This window comes from Bidens hawaiensis, unplaced genomic scaffold (genome assembly GCF_021521415.1).
Source record: "Bidens hawaiensis isolate Kalapana, Puna unplaced genomic scaffold, B.hawaiensis_p1.1 tig00021404_1, whole genome shotgun sequence".
In the NCBI taxonomy this organism is placed as follows: Eukaryota; Viridiplantae; Streptophyta; class Magnoliopsida; order Asterales; family Asteraceae; genus Bidens; species Bidens hawaiensis.
In genome coordinates this window covers 60,596-72,129 of record NW_027493325.1, presented here as the reverse complement: position 1 = coordinate 72,129, position 11,534 = coordinate 60,596, and the positions used below count along the sequence as shown (strand labels likewise).

Genomic DNA, 11,534 nt, shown 5'->3' with positions numbered 1-11,534 from the left:
GAAAATGAAAGGAAAACTTAGGATAGTTAAAAAATGGGTGTTTTGAGATTTTTTTAGGATGGAAAGGAAAGAAGTAGGGGGGGTTAAGAATGATTAAATTGATGTTTTTTCCCAATAAATTATCCTCTTAAAAAAGGGGTGATTACTAAGAATAAAAAACCAAATTACAATATTACCCACTAATCTTTTTATATTCTTCATTACTTTATTATGGATGAGGCGTAAAATTGTAAAAGTGTTATTTTTCTTTTCTTTCCATCCAACTTAACAACATAGTTATCTTTTTCTTTCCTCTAATTTCCTTCCAACTCAATAACACACCTAATTAAAAAAAAATTTCCTTCCCTTCACTTTCTTATCCTTCCCTCTCCTTTCATTTTCTTTCCTTGGTTAAAAAACTTAAGAACAAGGCGTGTAACACTATCACCATGCATTTACTAAATTATGTTAGAATTACCAAAACACAATCCTCGAGTGATCTTTGAACAACCACATAATCAACCGGTAAAAATCATTTCCGGTGTTGTGCCTTCCGTCACAAAAATGTTGGGCTTAAGTCACGATAGTTTTGAAATCAAAGAACAGAGAACACTTTATACATATAATGCAGAAGAAGAGTATATAGCATTGTGTCACGTAACTTGTGAATAAATTTAGATAGTAACTTTGTTAATAGAATTGCATGCGTTTTATAATTTGCCGGTTAAGATAATAAGGATGCTATATTTAAAACAACATACCTCTTTTTGTATGATGGAACCAAATACTATTGTTATATTCTGATTTATTTATTTACATCATTTCATAGAGAATTTTTATGAAGGTACTGTTAAACTTGAAAGAAGTGATTGTAACTCTAGGTTGCTGATGCTTTACGAAAAGGATCAAGTATTTGATCAACATGAAATTTCTTTGTACAAAACCCGAGCCATTGTATATGTTTACTCGCTGAATTGAGGGATGTTAAAAAGAATGAGTTTGGATCAAATACAAATTCAAATTAACATGATATTTATGCGTATCGAGTAGTTTTATTATATATACAATATAGTGTAATTAAAACATCAATAGTGTAATTACTTAAATAATTACATAATTACACTACTTGTATATATAATCATATTACTTGATTTGCATAATTAGCATATTGATTTTTTTGGAACAGCCAACAAACAGGTAATATCCTAGGTACTCCGTACTGGGTGACCCAATGGCATAAGCCCACCTCCAGCTGTCCTAACCCAGTCGTACGGAGCCCTTAAGTACCTCCAAGTTATTTCGAGTTCCAGGGAAAACCCACCCGCCGAAGGCCCACTGGTGGTAAAACACGGACGCCCTCATGATCGAACTGGAGATCACAAAAATCCTAGTTTTCCTTCATTGAGCCATCCATGCCCCTCCCAAGTGTTGTGAGTGGGGTTTGAACCTGAGTCTACATTGAGAAACTCAGACTTACTGCCACTACACCATATTGATAGGACTTATATGGTTTTAGGGTTTCACCGCGCTGCTCTTGTGATGTTCTCGATGTCTTCTTCGTCTGAGTTGTAATTCTCATTCTTCTTAGATTTTGAGAGTTTGTGGTATGATGATCTCGGTTTGATCATTGTTTGTGCTATTTTATGTCTATTTAGTATGTATTCCTTGATTCTTTGGTGAATCATATTGCGGTTATTGGGTTAAGGTTTTGGATAATATAATCATAGTAACACACTGGAAGTATATATCATGTTGTTTTGGGTTATTGATTGGTTGTTATCAATTTATACCATCTTTGGCTTATTCTGGAAATAATAGAAGTGTCAATTCTTGAATTAGGAAAGATCGATTAAAGTATGTGAATGTTTGAGAATTACAGAAAGATCAATCCATGGATAGCCAATTTAATGAGGGAGCTTTACAATGCACTAAAGTTAATCACCCTCCTTGGTGGCGGAGAATCATTTACCACGAACCACCATTATTCACTGTAAGTTATTTTTGTGTTGCCCGTTTAATGAATTATAATCAATCCAAGTTGGATGAAACATAAATCATTGTTTAGATGTTTAACGATTTCATTTATAAAATCTGTTGTTTCTAACGTAAAACATTATGTAAACTACAGGATGGTAAAAAATTCAGATTTTTGTCACAAATTACTAAGTTTGATGGTTTGCATTTAGTCGAGAAGGAAGGTGCACAAGGAGTTAATGAGAATAGGTAATGAACTAACATGTTATGTGTACTCTTAATTAGTAAAGATCAACACACTGTTGGCAACTTGGGTAATATTTCACTTTAAATACATTTAACAAAATAATAATAATAATTTAATAATTATTATATTATACAATATCTTATAAATAATTGATAGTATCATGTCAAATTATATCGTCACATCATTCTAATCAAAACATATTATGTTGTTTATATCATATTATGACATATTGTATCTTATTATAACATAACATATAATAACATACGATGGTGTCATATCATGTTAAATTAATAAGTTCAAATCATAATTTGTAAAGTGCTAAAATCTTTCCTGAGGTTTAATTAAATATGTGAATTTCGTTTAAATAATTTATTTTGTGCAATTGAACCATCAACATTTTCACTTCTTGCCAATTCCGTCCAAATCGTTAAATCCGTTTGATTTTTAACGTTAAATCAAGACAAAGTGATCATTTTCGTTTATTTATTGTTTTAACATAATTTGCCATCATCATCATTTTCTACCATAGACTACCACCATTATAACATGGCCCATTGCGATTCGAAAAATTATTATCACCACCGAGGCACACCACCACCGGCCATCAACCTCCCATTTCCCTCTTGCTGTCACCATCCACGAATCTGTTCGTCGCCGATAACCACCACCATCACTCAGGCAACACCACCACCACCACAGTTTCCAAAAACCATTGCAGCATGTCGTCGGAAAAACAAACCATCGCAGTAAAATCCCCAACTCGGCCCACTCATCTTAACTTCACATCTGAACTCGATGCTGGCTGAAACGAGGCACTAGTGGATGCCGGAAAATACGGGAACCTCAATTGATGAGTTGCACAAGAAAAACCATTGGGATGGAAGGCGCATATTTGACCAAACCTCAAGGATGATTTTGACACTTTACTCAATCATAATACATTTACATCTTAAATATATATAAACAAAATCTTATTACAGTTTCTCAAGCCACCAGATTGTTTTATTTGTAAATGGAGGCTTCTCATTTGACCCGAATTCACGGGTATGTGTCTCACCAAATCCAGATAGCCCTTAAACGTGTTATAACATCTCATTGAATTAAAAATTAATCTTACCAAATATAATATTTATAATTAAGAAAAAATTTTACAGTAAAAAAAACAAGAGGGCCATGAGTCTCATCAAACCCAGATAGCCTTTAAATCGGGTTATAACATCTCATTTATTTGTGAAACTCTTTCATTATCAAATTCTAATTATATTATTAACTTTCTTATAATAAGCAAAATTAAAATCCAAAAAATATATAAATATTAAAAAGGAATAACGTAAAACAACCCCGTAATACAGGGATAAAAGCGAGTTTACTATATTACGTTGTCCGAATGCTAAAAGTGAACTGAATTGGTAAACCATGCTGACTTGGTAACTGCAAATTGTTTGGTTATTATTATATTATTTATCTATTAATTTGGTTTTTATATTTTACAGTGAACTTATAAAAGTTTTATTAGATCTATGGAGTACTTGAAGATTCCTATATATTGGACTGAAGCACAACCCATAAAGAAATTATTTATGCCAGTTAGAAGTGAACTGAATTTGGATTCTAAAAACATTAAACAAGAGCAAGCAAAGTTTTTTAAACAACACCCTACATTAGTAAACATAAAGTCTTCATAAAACTAAAACTTTTAAATAAATATTTACCATGTTAGGCTCAACGTTTTTTTTCTTTGTTTTGTAGGCAGAGTTATTGCTCCAAAGCTCATTTGACTCGTCAAACAAACACATTAATCCTAGGATTACAAAAGGACTACAAAAATGTGATGGAGCCTGCACAACACTTGCTTGATGAATTAATAAAAGTACTACTAACTCCAAGATTGTTGTACCATATTTTTATCGTGCGATGAACATGACCTGAACCGTCGAACCGACCCAATGTTTTATGTCCGACCATAAGAATTTGGATCATCAAAAAATAGTGAACTCCATAGAAAAAAATCCTAGAACCGTCACTGATTATACACTATCTTATAGTATCATGTCAAATGACATTATCACATTAGTTCAAATCTGAACATATTGTATTAATTAAATCATATCATGTTATAACATATATCATATCTTATTATAAATTACAATAGCATGTGATGCCATATCATGTTAAATCAATCATATCCAATAATAATATGGTTCACTTCGTACTGGCATATACTAAAAGTGGTTGTGGTTTCATAAACCATGTTGACTTGGTAATCCCAAATTGATATACTATTATACCTAGTGTCATATTTTGTCTTATTTTATATTAATCAAACATAAAAGGTCTGTATATGAAAACACATACACTTTTCAAGGGTTATAGTGCAAACTTTGGACCATGTTGTAACCGAGGTTGGTGTTCTATATAAAGGGACGCAATTTTAACCTGATCTCTAAAGTTGTTGGATTCATCGCCTCTAATCACGACCATGATCGGTGGTTTCACAACTCTAATCATTTTTCTTCGTGGGACGATCAGACATCTAATTATATGTTCATGTAAGTAATTTAATTTGTTAGTGCACGGTTTTGCGTCTGGAGTCTTTGTATTTATCGTTAATGTTTATTTGATAATTAATGTAATATTTAATGTTTATATTTGCCTAGTTTGTTAAGATTAAGTCTAGTTCGCTAGGGATGTTAGCGAACTAAGACTTGTTCGTTAAGGTTAAGTCTAGTTCGCTAGGGATGTTAGCGAACTAAGACATTATAATATATTCCCTCCTGATTCGTTAGGGGATGTTAACGAATCAGGGGGTGGTTCGTTATGTTAAGTTATGTAACGAAGGGGAAGCTGGTTCTCTAGGGGATGTTAGAGAACCAGGTCGCCTTCTATATATAGTGAACAACCGTTCACTTGTAGAAAGAAAAAGTTTTTGAGATATAAGTTTATGGAGAAAAAGTTTTAAAGTAATTATTCTCTCTCAAGCTTCACCTTAACATTATTGATAATATATATACATATACAGAACATTAAATCAAGGTTAATTATGAGCTAGATCTTTAACCATGGTAATTGGATAATTAACAGATCCAACAAGTGGTATCAGAGCTTTTGGTGCTCTTTACACTGATTTAGTGTTTTAAGTGTTATTGTTATTGTTAGTATTATTAAGTTTTTCGATTTTGTTTGATTTTGAATCAATTTGAGGTTATTTTGGTTGAATTATGTACGGATTGAATGGAATTCGTGTTGGTTAAAGTATGGATAGGTGTGATTAAGAGGAATTGAGGTTTGAATTGGAATTGAGTGATCTGGTTTTGGTTTCGGTTTAAGTCCGAAACAGAGTGTTTGTTTTTGGGGAATTTGATTTGGTTAAAGTGTTAATTGATTACGAGGATATGTGTATTGGATTCGGAATTGGTTTACGAGAATTTTGATTGGTTATTTGTGCAATTTGGTTGAGTAACGAGGTTGTATTACGAATTTGGTATTTCTGGGTTAATCTTCATAATTTCTGGAAATTAGTTTGAAGATTTGAAGATGAACTTGATTCGTTATCTTCTTCCTGGTGATTCGCTATATGTTTCTTGGTGATTCGTTATCAACAGTGTTACTTCGCTACCTTGTTTGTTAGCCAGTTCGTGTGAGTTATTGATTCGTGTTATCTAGTTCGTTAACTAGAATTAACTGATTCGTGTGACACGTGTTCTTCTTGGGATTTGTGTCATAACAACCTTTGCCACGTGGCATAAGGTGTCAGAGATTGTTACAAACGGTTGTAACAACCTGATTCGCTATTGTGTGATTCGCTAATCCACTGTAGCTGATTCGCTAAGCATTCCTTAGTGATTCGCTAAGTTTATGTTGGCGATTCGTTACTGATTATCATCTGATTCCCTAAACTAATCCTTTGTAATTTGTTTGGTCAATTCGTTAAGTTGACTTGGTCAACTCGTTTGGTCAATTCGTTAAGTTGACTTGGTCAATTCGTTTGGTCAATTCGTTAAGTTGACTTGGTCAATTCGTTTGGTCAATTCGTTAAGTTGACTTGTGATTCGTTAAACCTTCATCTCATTCGTTATCTGTTTTGCCATTTGGGTGATTCGTTAACCTTATTTGTGATTCGTTAAGTTGACTCATTAAGTTGACTTTCGATTCACTAAAACATTTACCTCATTCGTTAAGGTACTTCGTTGTTGATCAGTCTTAACTTCGTTAAGAATTGATTCGCTATAACTGTTCACAGTTCGCTACAACTGTTTGCAGTTCTCTACAGTTACAGTTCGTTAAATCTTAATTCTTATTAGTTAAACCTTTAATTTTTTTTGAAATTTTTAAAAAATGGCCGGCATGTATGCATTAGCGTCTCAAAACATGTTGATGCAACAAATGTTGCAACTTGATACCGAGATAGTTTCACATTCTAAATGTCCAAGATTGATGAAGTTCAGTGACTTTGCCAAGTAGGAACCTCGGTTTCGTGCACATTTGGGATCGGTTCATCCTGACTGCTCATATTGTCTTGATGAAGTTTATGTTGCACCAATGATTGGTGATGATACTATTGGGTATACTCCTAAAGCCGTTTCTCAATACTCACAAGAAGAGAAGAAAGCTTTAGAAATTGAGATAAAAGCGTACTCTACTTTAACTATGGCATTACCAGAAAATATTTTTCATCAAGTTGGTAGTATCAAGAGATGTGCGTCTTTATTTCAACATCTGCGTATGAGAAGCATGGGAAACACCGCTGAGAGTAAGAAAGTGATGCTCAAGTTTCAGTTTCGAAACTTTAATTTATTGAAAGGAGAAACAGTTGAAGAGATGACTACAAGATTTAGTCATTTAATTGCTGAAATGGACAAGATGAAAATGGAAATTTCTGAAAGAGATAAAATTGACACTATTAAAAGTGTGCTTCCAAGTTCCTACTCAGCATTTCTAATGGTTTTGAAAGAGAATGATTATTTTCTGAATGAAGACTTGACGGCACTTGAATTTCTACAAAAGATCGAAGCTAGAGAATATGATCTTAAGTGTCAAAAATACTCCAAAGAAAATCAAGATCCAGCTTTCTATGGTGGAAGTATGCCTCTTAGTTCAACAATCTCTCCAATCACTGCTTTTCTTACTCATGCGGCAAGTGAAAAAGAATCAGCTATGTTTAATGATCCAAAAGTTTGTTTCTACTCTGCTGGTAATTCGGGTGGTTCTGAAAGTTCAACTAATACCAATCCATTTGCTACACCACCTAGTGTTAATATGAAGGAAGCTGAGCAAAACTTTGCTTTTCTGACGGCTTTCATGTCTTCATATGAAAACTTAGTGAGTAGTAAAATTGCCACAAGTGATTTAACAGATGAGGACTATGATCAGATAGATCCAGATGATCTAGAAATCATGGATTTGAAATGGAACATGGCTATGATCGTTCGTAAAGTTAAAATATTCATGCAGAGAACTGGAAAAGATCTTCCAGCTTTAAACAAGAAGTTGGGTTTTGACAGATTTAAAGTAAAGTTTTATAATTGTCAAGAAGTTGGACATTTCACGAAGGAATGTGACAAACCAAGGAAAGAATACACTGGACCTCGTGGTCAAAGTCAAAATGCTTCTATACCACGAGGAAGTGATGCTGAAAAGAAACCATCTTCTTCTACAACACAAGCAATGTTAGCAGATGGAACTGATTGGTCACAACGGTTACTATGCAATGATGTTCAAGCAAATTTGGCTATGTTACATAAAGATTTTCAAGATGCTACTGGTAGTGAGATGTCTTCTGATAATGATTCTGGATCTGATTCTTACGACTCTTGCGACAAGTCTTCTGAATCAATGTTTTCTTGCATGGCCAAGATCAATGAGGTTAGTAATTCTATTTCTACTATTTCATTTGTTAAAGCATCATGTGTTGACTGTGAATCTAACAAATCTAAGTTAGAAGCATTGAAAAATCAAAATGATAATCTTATAAGAGAAATTGCTTCTCTTCAGGATACTTATCGACAATCTCTTGAATCTCAAAGGAGATCTCGAGAAAAGATTGAAGCATTGTCGACAAGTAACCACGATCTCAAAGCCGAGTTATCTGTGAAAATGACCATTAATGACCAAAAGTTTCAGGAAATCTTGAAACATCGTTCTAAGATAACTGAGCTTGAGAATGAGGTTCTTGAATTGAAAAACAAATTGGGAAAATTTAGAAATTCATCTTTTCTGTTGAATGAAATTATTGAAGTATCTGGAAAACAAAAAGATTCTAAGAAAGGTATTGGTTTTGTTGAAATTCCACCACCTTTTCATAATGATTATAAAATTAATTCTTTTGCAAGAAAAGAAGAGGATTTGATTCAAAAAGAATCTGTGATTTCTGAAAAACCTAAATTGGTTAAACCTGAAATTGTCAAATCCCTAGTTGCTCCTCAAAAACCTCATGTGGAAAGTAAAAAGGTCTTTGTTGAAAATGTTGACAAAGTGATTATTGAAGATGTGTTTGAACCTGAGATTATTCACAAGAATAAGAACATTCCTAGTTCTAATCATATTCTTTGTGAACCTCAAGAGTTTGAGGAAGCTGTGTATGGTTCATTCAAATCTCAAATGAACAAGGATAAAACTGTGAAAACCAAACCAGTGAGGACAAAGAAGTCAGTTAAACCAAAGATTTCTGACGAGGACACTAATCCTCCGAGTTCTAAGTCTTCATCGGCTAGAGTTTTTAAGTTAAAGGGAATTGATACGATGTTCACTGAAAAAGATATTCCAATAAGTATTATCAAACCTGAACTTATTGAGAGTGTTTTTGTCAATGAAACTTCTAAAATTCAAGAACTTGAACGTGTGTATGCTCAAACAAAAACATCAGTTCAATCTGATCCATTGACTAAGGCAAAACAATTTTTAAAACAAGCTAAGAAGATTAACTTTGTGAAGTCAACTGGGACAGATACACTAAAAAGCTTTTCGAACTGTTCTAATTTAGACTTTTATTTAAAAAAGAAATCTGAATTATCTGATAAGTTTGCTAAGAGCATGACTAAAAATGTGAGTCATCATCAATCATCTGCATCATTTATTCCAATTTCTTCTAAACATCATCATGTAGACATGCGAACTTGTTTTTTATGCGGTCAACAAGGTCATGTTGTGAGGAATTGTAGTCAGCAAAATTTTCAGAATCTTCATCCTTTTATCAAGGACAAATCTAAGCCAATTCCAGTGGTTAAGGAGATCCTGAAACGACCTGTGTCGTATGCGGATGATACTCATATTTTGTTCTCTGATGTGAATCCTCGGAAGGTTTTTCATATCAATGAGACACACGGTCAAGTGAAAACAAAATTCATTCCAACTGAACCTATATGTCAAAACAAGAATTCAAACATTGTTCAAGCAGCGTACTTAAGACGAAAGTCTAAGAAGCTGGTAACTTATTCACAAGTGGCTGAACAACAGTCGAAATCTGTTAAAGTTAATGATCAAAGAGAAAACCAAAAGGTGCCCAAGACTGAGGCCTAGGCTGCCTTTTTGAACTAATCACTTTTGTTTGTGTGTAGGGTTCATCCAAGACCATTTCTGGTGAAAACTGGATCATGGATAGCGGATGTTCTCGTCATATCACTGGGAATCTCAATCTATTAACCAACGTAAGGAATATTCAAGGGGGTTATGTAGCGTTTGCTGGGAATTCTGGGGGCATGATCACACAAGAGGGTGAAGTTTCAAATGGTCACATTACGTTTAAGAAAGTGAATTATTGAGACAAGGTTGATCATAACTTATTGAGTGTATCGCAGATTTGTGATAAAAGGTGCACTACGATATTTACTGACAAAGAGTGTCTTATCTTGAAACTGGGTTATGTTATTCCCGAGGACATGGTTGTCATGCGATCACCACGATCTAATGATATTTATATCTTAAATATGAGTTCTACGGTATCCACATCGATCGAAACATGTTTTGTCTCGAAAGCAACCGAGAAAGACTCGATTCTATGGCATCGTAGATAGGGTCACATACATGTCAGAAAGATGAATTATTTAATGGCAAATGACTTAGTTGAGGGTGTCTCGTTGAAGAATTTTAAGTTATTTGATCACTGCGTTGCATGCAAAAAAGGCAAGCAGAAGAAGAAGACACATCCCTCTAAGTTATTGAATTCTGTTGATACTCCTCTTGAACGACTTCATATGGATTTGTTTGGTCCTGTGAATCGTGCGAGTATTTCTGGAGACTGGTATTGTCTTGTAGTGACAGATGATTATTCAAGATATTCATGGGTGTTATTTATGAGTTCAAAAGATCAAACACCGGTTTTGGTACAAAATCTTATTACTAAGATCGAATCACTGTATAAACAAAAGGTGAGGAGAATCCGTAGTGATAATGGTACTGAATTTAAAAACACTATATTGGATTTCTTTTGTATTCAAAAGGGAATTCACCGAGAATATAGTGCACCTTATGTACCTCAACAAAATGGTGTTGCTGAAAGGAAAAATAGAACTCTGATTGAAGTTGCACGCACAATGCTCGCTGATTCAAAGCTTCCTGTCCAATTTTGGAATGAGGCAGTGAATACAGCTTGTTATACGCTTAATCGAGTTCTAACAGTGAAACGACTCAAGAAAACAAGCTACAAGATCTTAAATAATATAAAACCTAATTTAAAATACCTGGAACCGTTTGGGTGTCCATGTACAATGTTGAAGAAGGATTCGGGTAAATTTGAAGAAAAAGCTATCGTAGGGTATTTCTTGGGATATGCATCTCCAAAGAAAAGGGTTTTTAATTCCACATCTGGCTGTGTTGAAGAATGGTACCATGTGGACTGTCAAAAGTACACAACTCCTCCTCAAGGGAAAGGTCCAGACTGGATGTTTGACTATGATAGTTTATTTAATTCTTTTACTCCTTCGACTGAACACATCGATGAAGATCTGGTTCGAGCATACTTTGAAGATCATTTGACCGTTCCACGATCGTCAAATTCTAATGAAGTTGAAGCTCAACCAGATGCTCCAACTGAAGAATCTCAAGTTGTTTCTCCAGTTGCTATTGATAATGTTTCTACTTCTTCTGATGATGATCAAGCTGAAATTCAAGTTATTGATCTTGACAGTGATAATGCTTCATCTCTCGAGTTGGGTGAACATTACACTAACTTATTTGATAATGTTGTTGTTCCTGACAATCCCACTCTTCGGATTCATGGATATCATCCACAGGAAAACATCATTGGAGAACTTGATGTGGGCGTTCGTACACGTCATCAAGTTGCTTCGTCAAGTGATAATAACATCTTGTGTGCTTACACTAACTTAGATTCTTCTGG

General features: G+C 34.1%; 1 long non-coding RNA gene across 1 annotated transcript; it reads left to right on the top strand.

Annotated features, from left to right (window-relative positions):
* Positions 1-1,495: 1,495 nt before the first annotated feature.
* Positions 1,496-2,222, top strand: LOC143563459 (uncharacterized). The gene is made up of 3 exons (XR_013140675.1): positions 1,496-1,576; positions 1,851-1,969; positions 2,108-2,222. It is a non-coding gene; the product is annotated as an uncharacterized LOC143563459 (long non-coding RNA).
* The last annotated feature ends 9,312 nt before the right edge of the window (positions 2,223-11,534 follow it).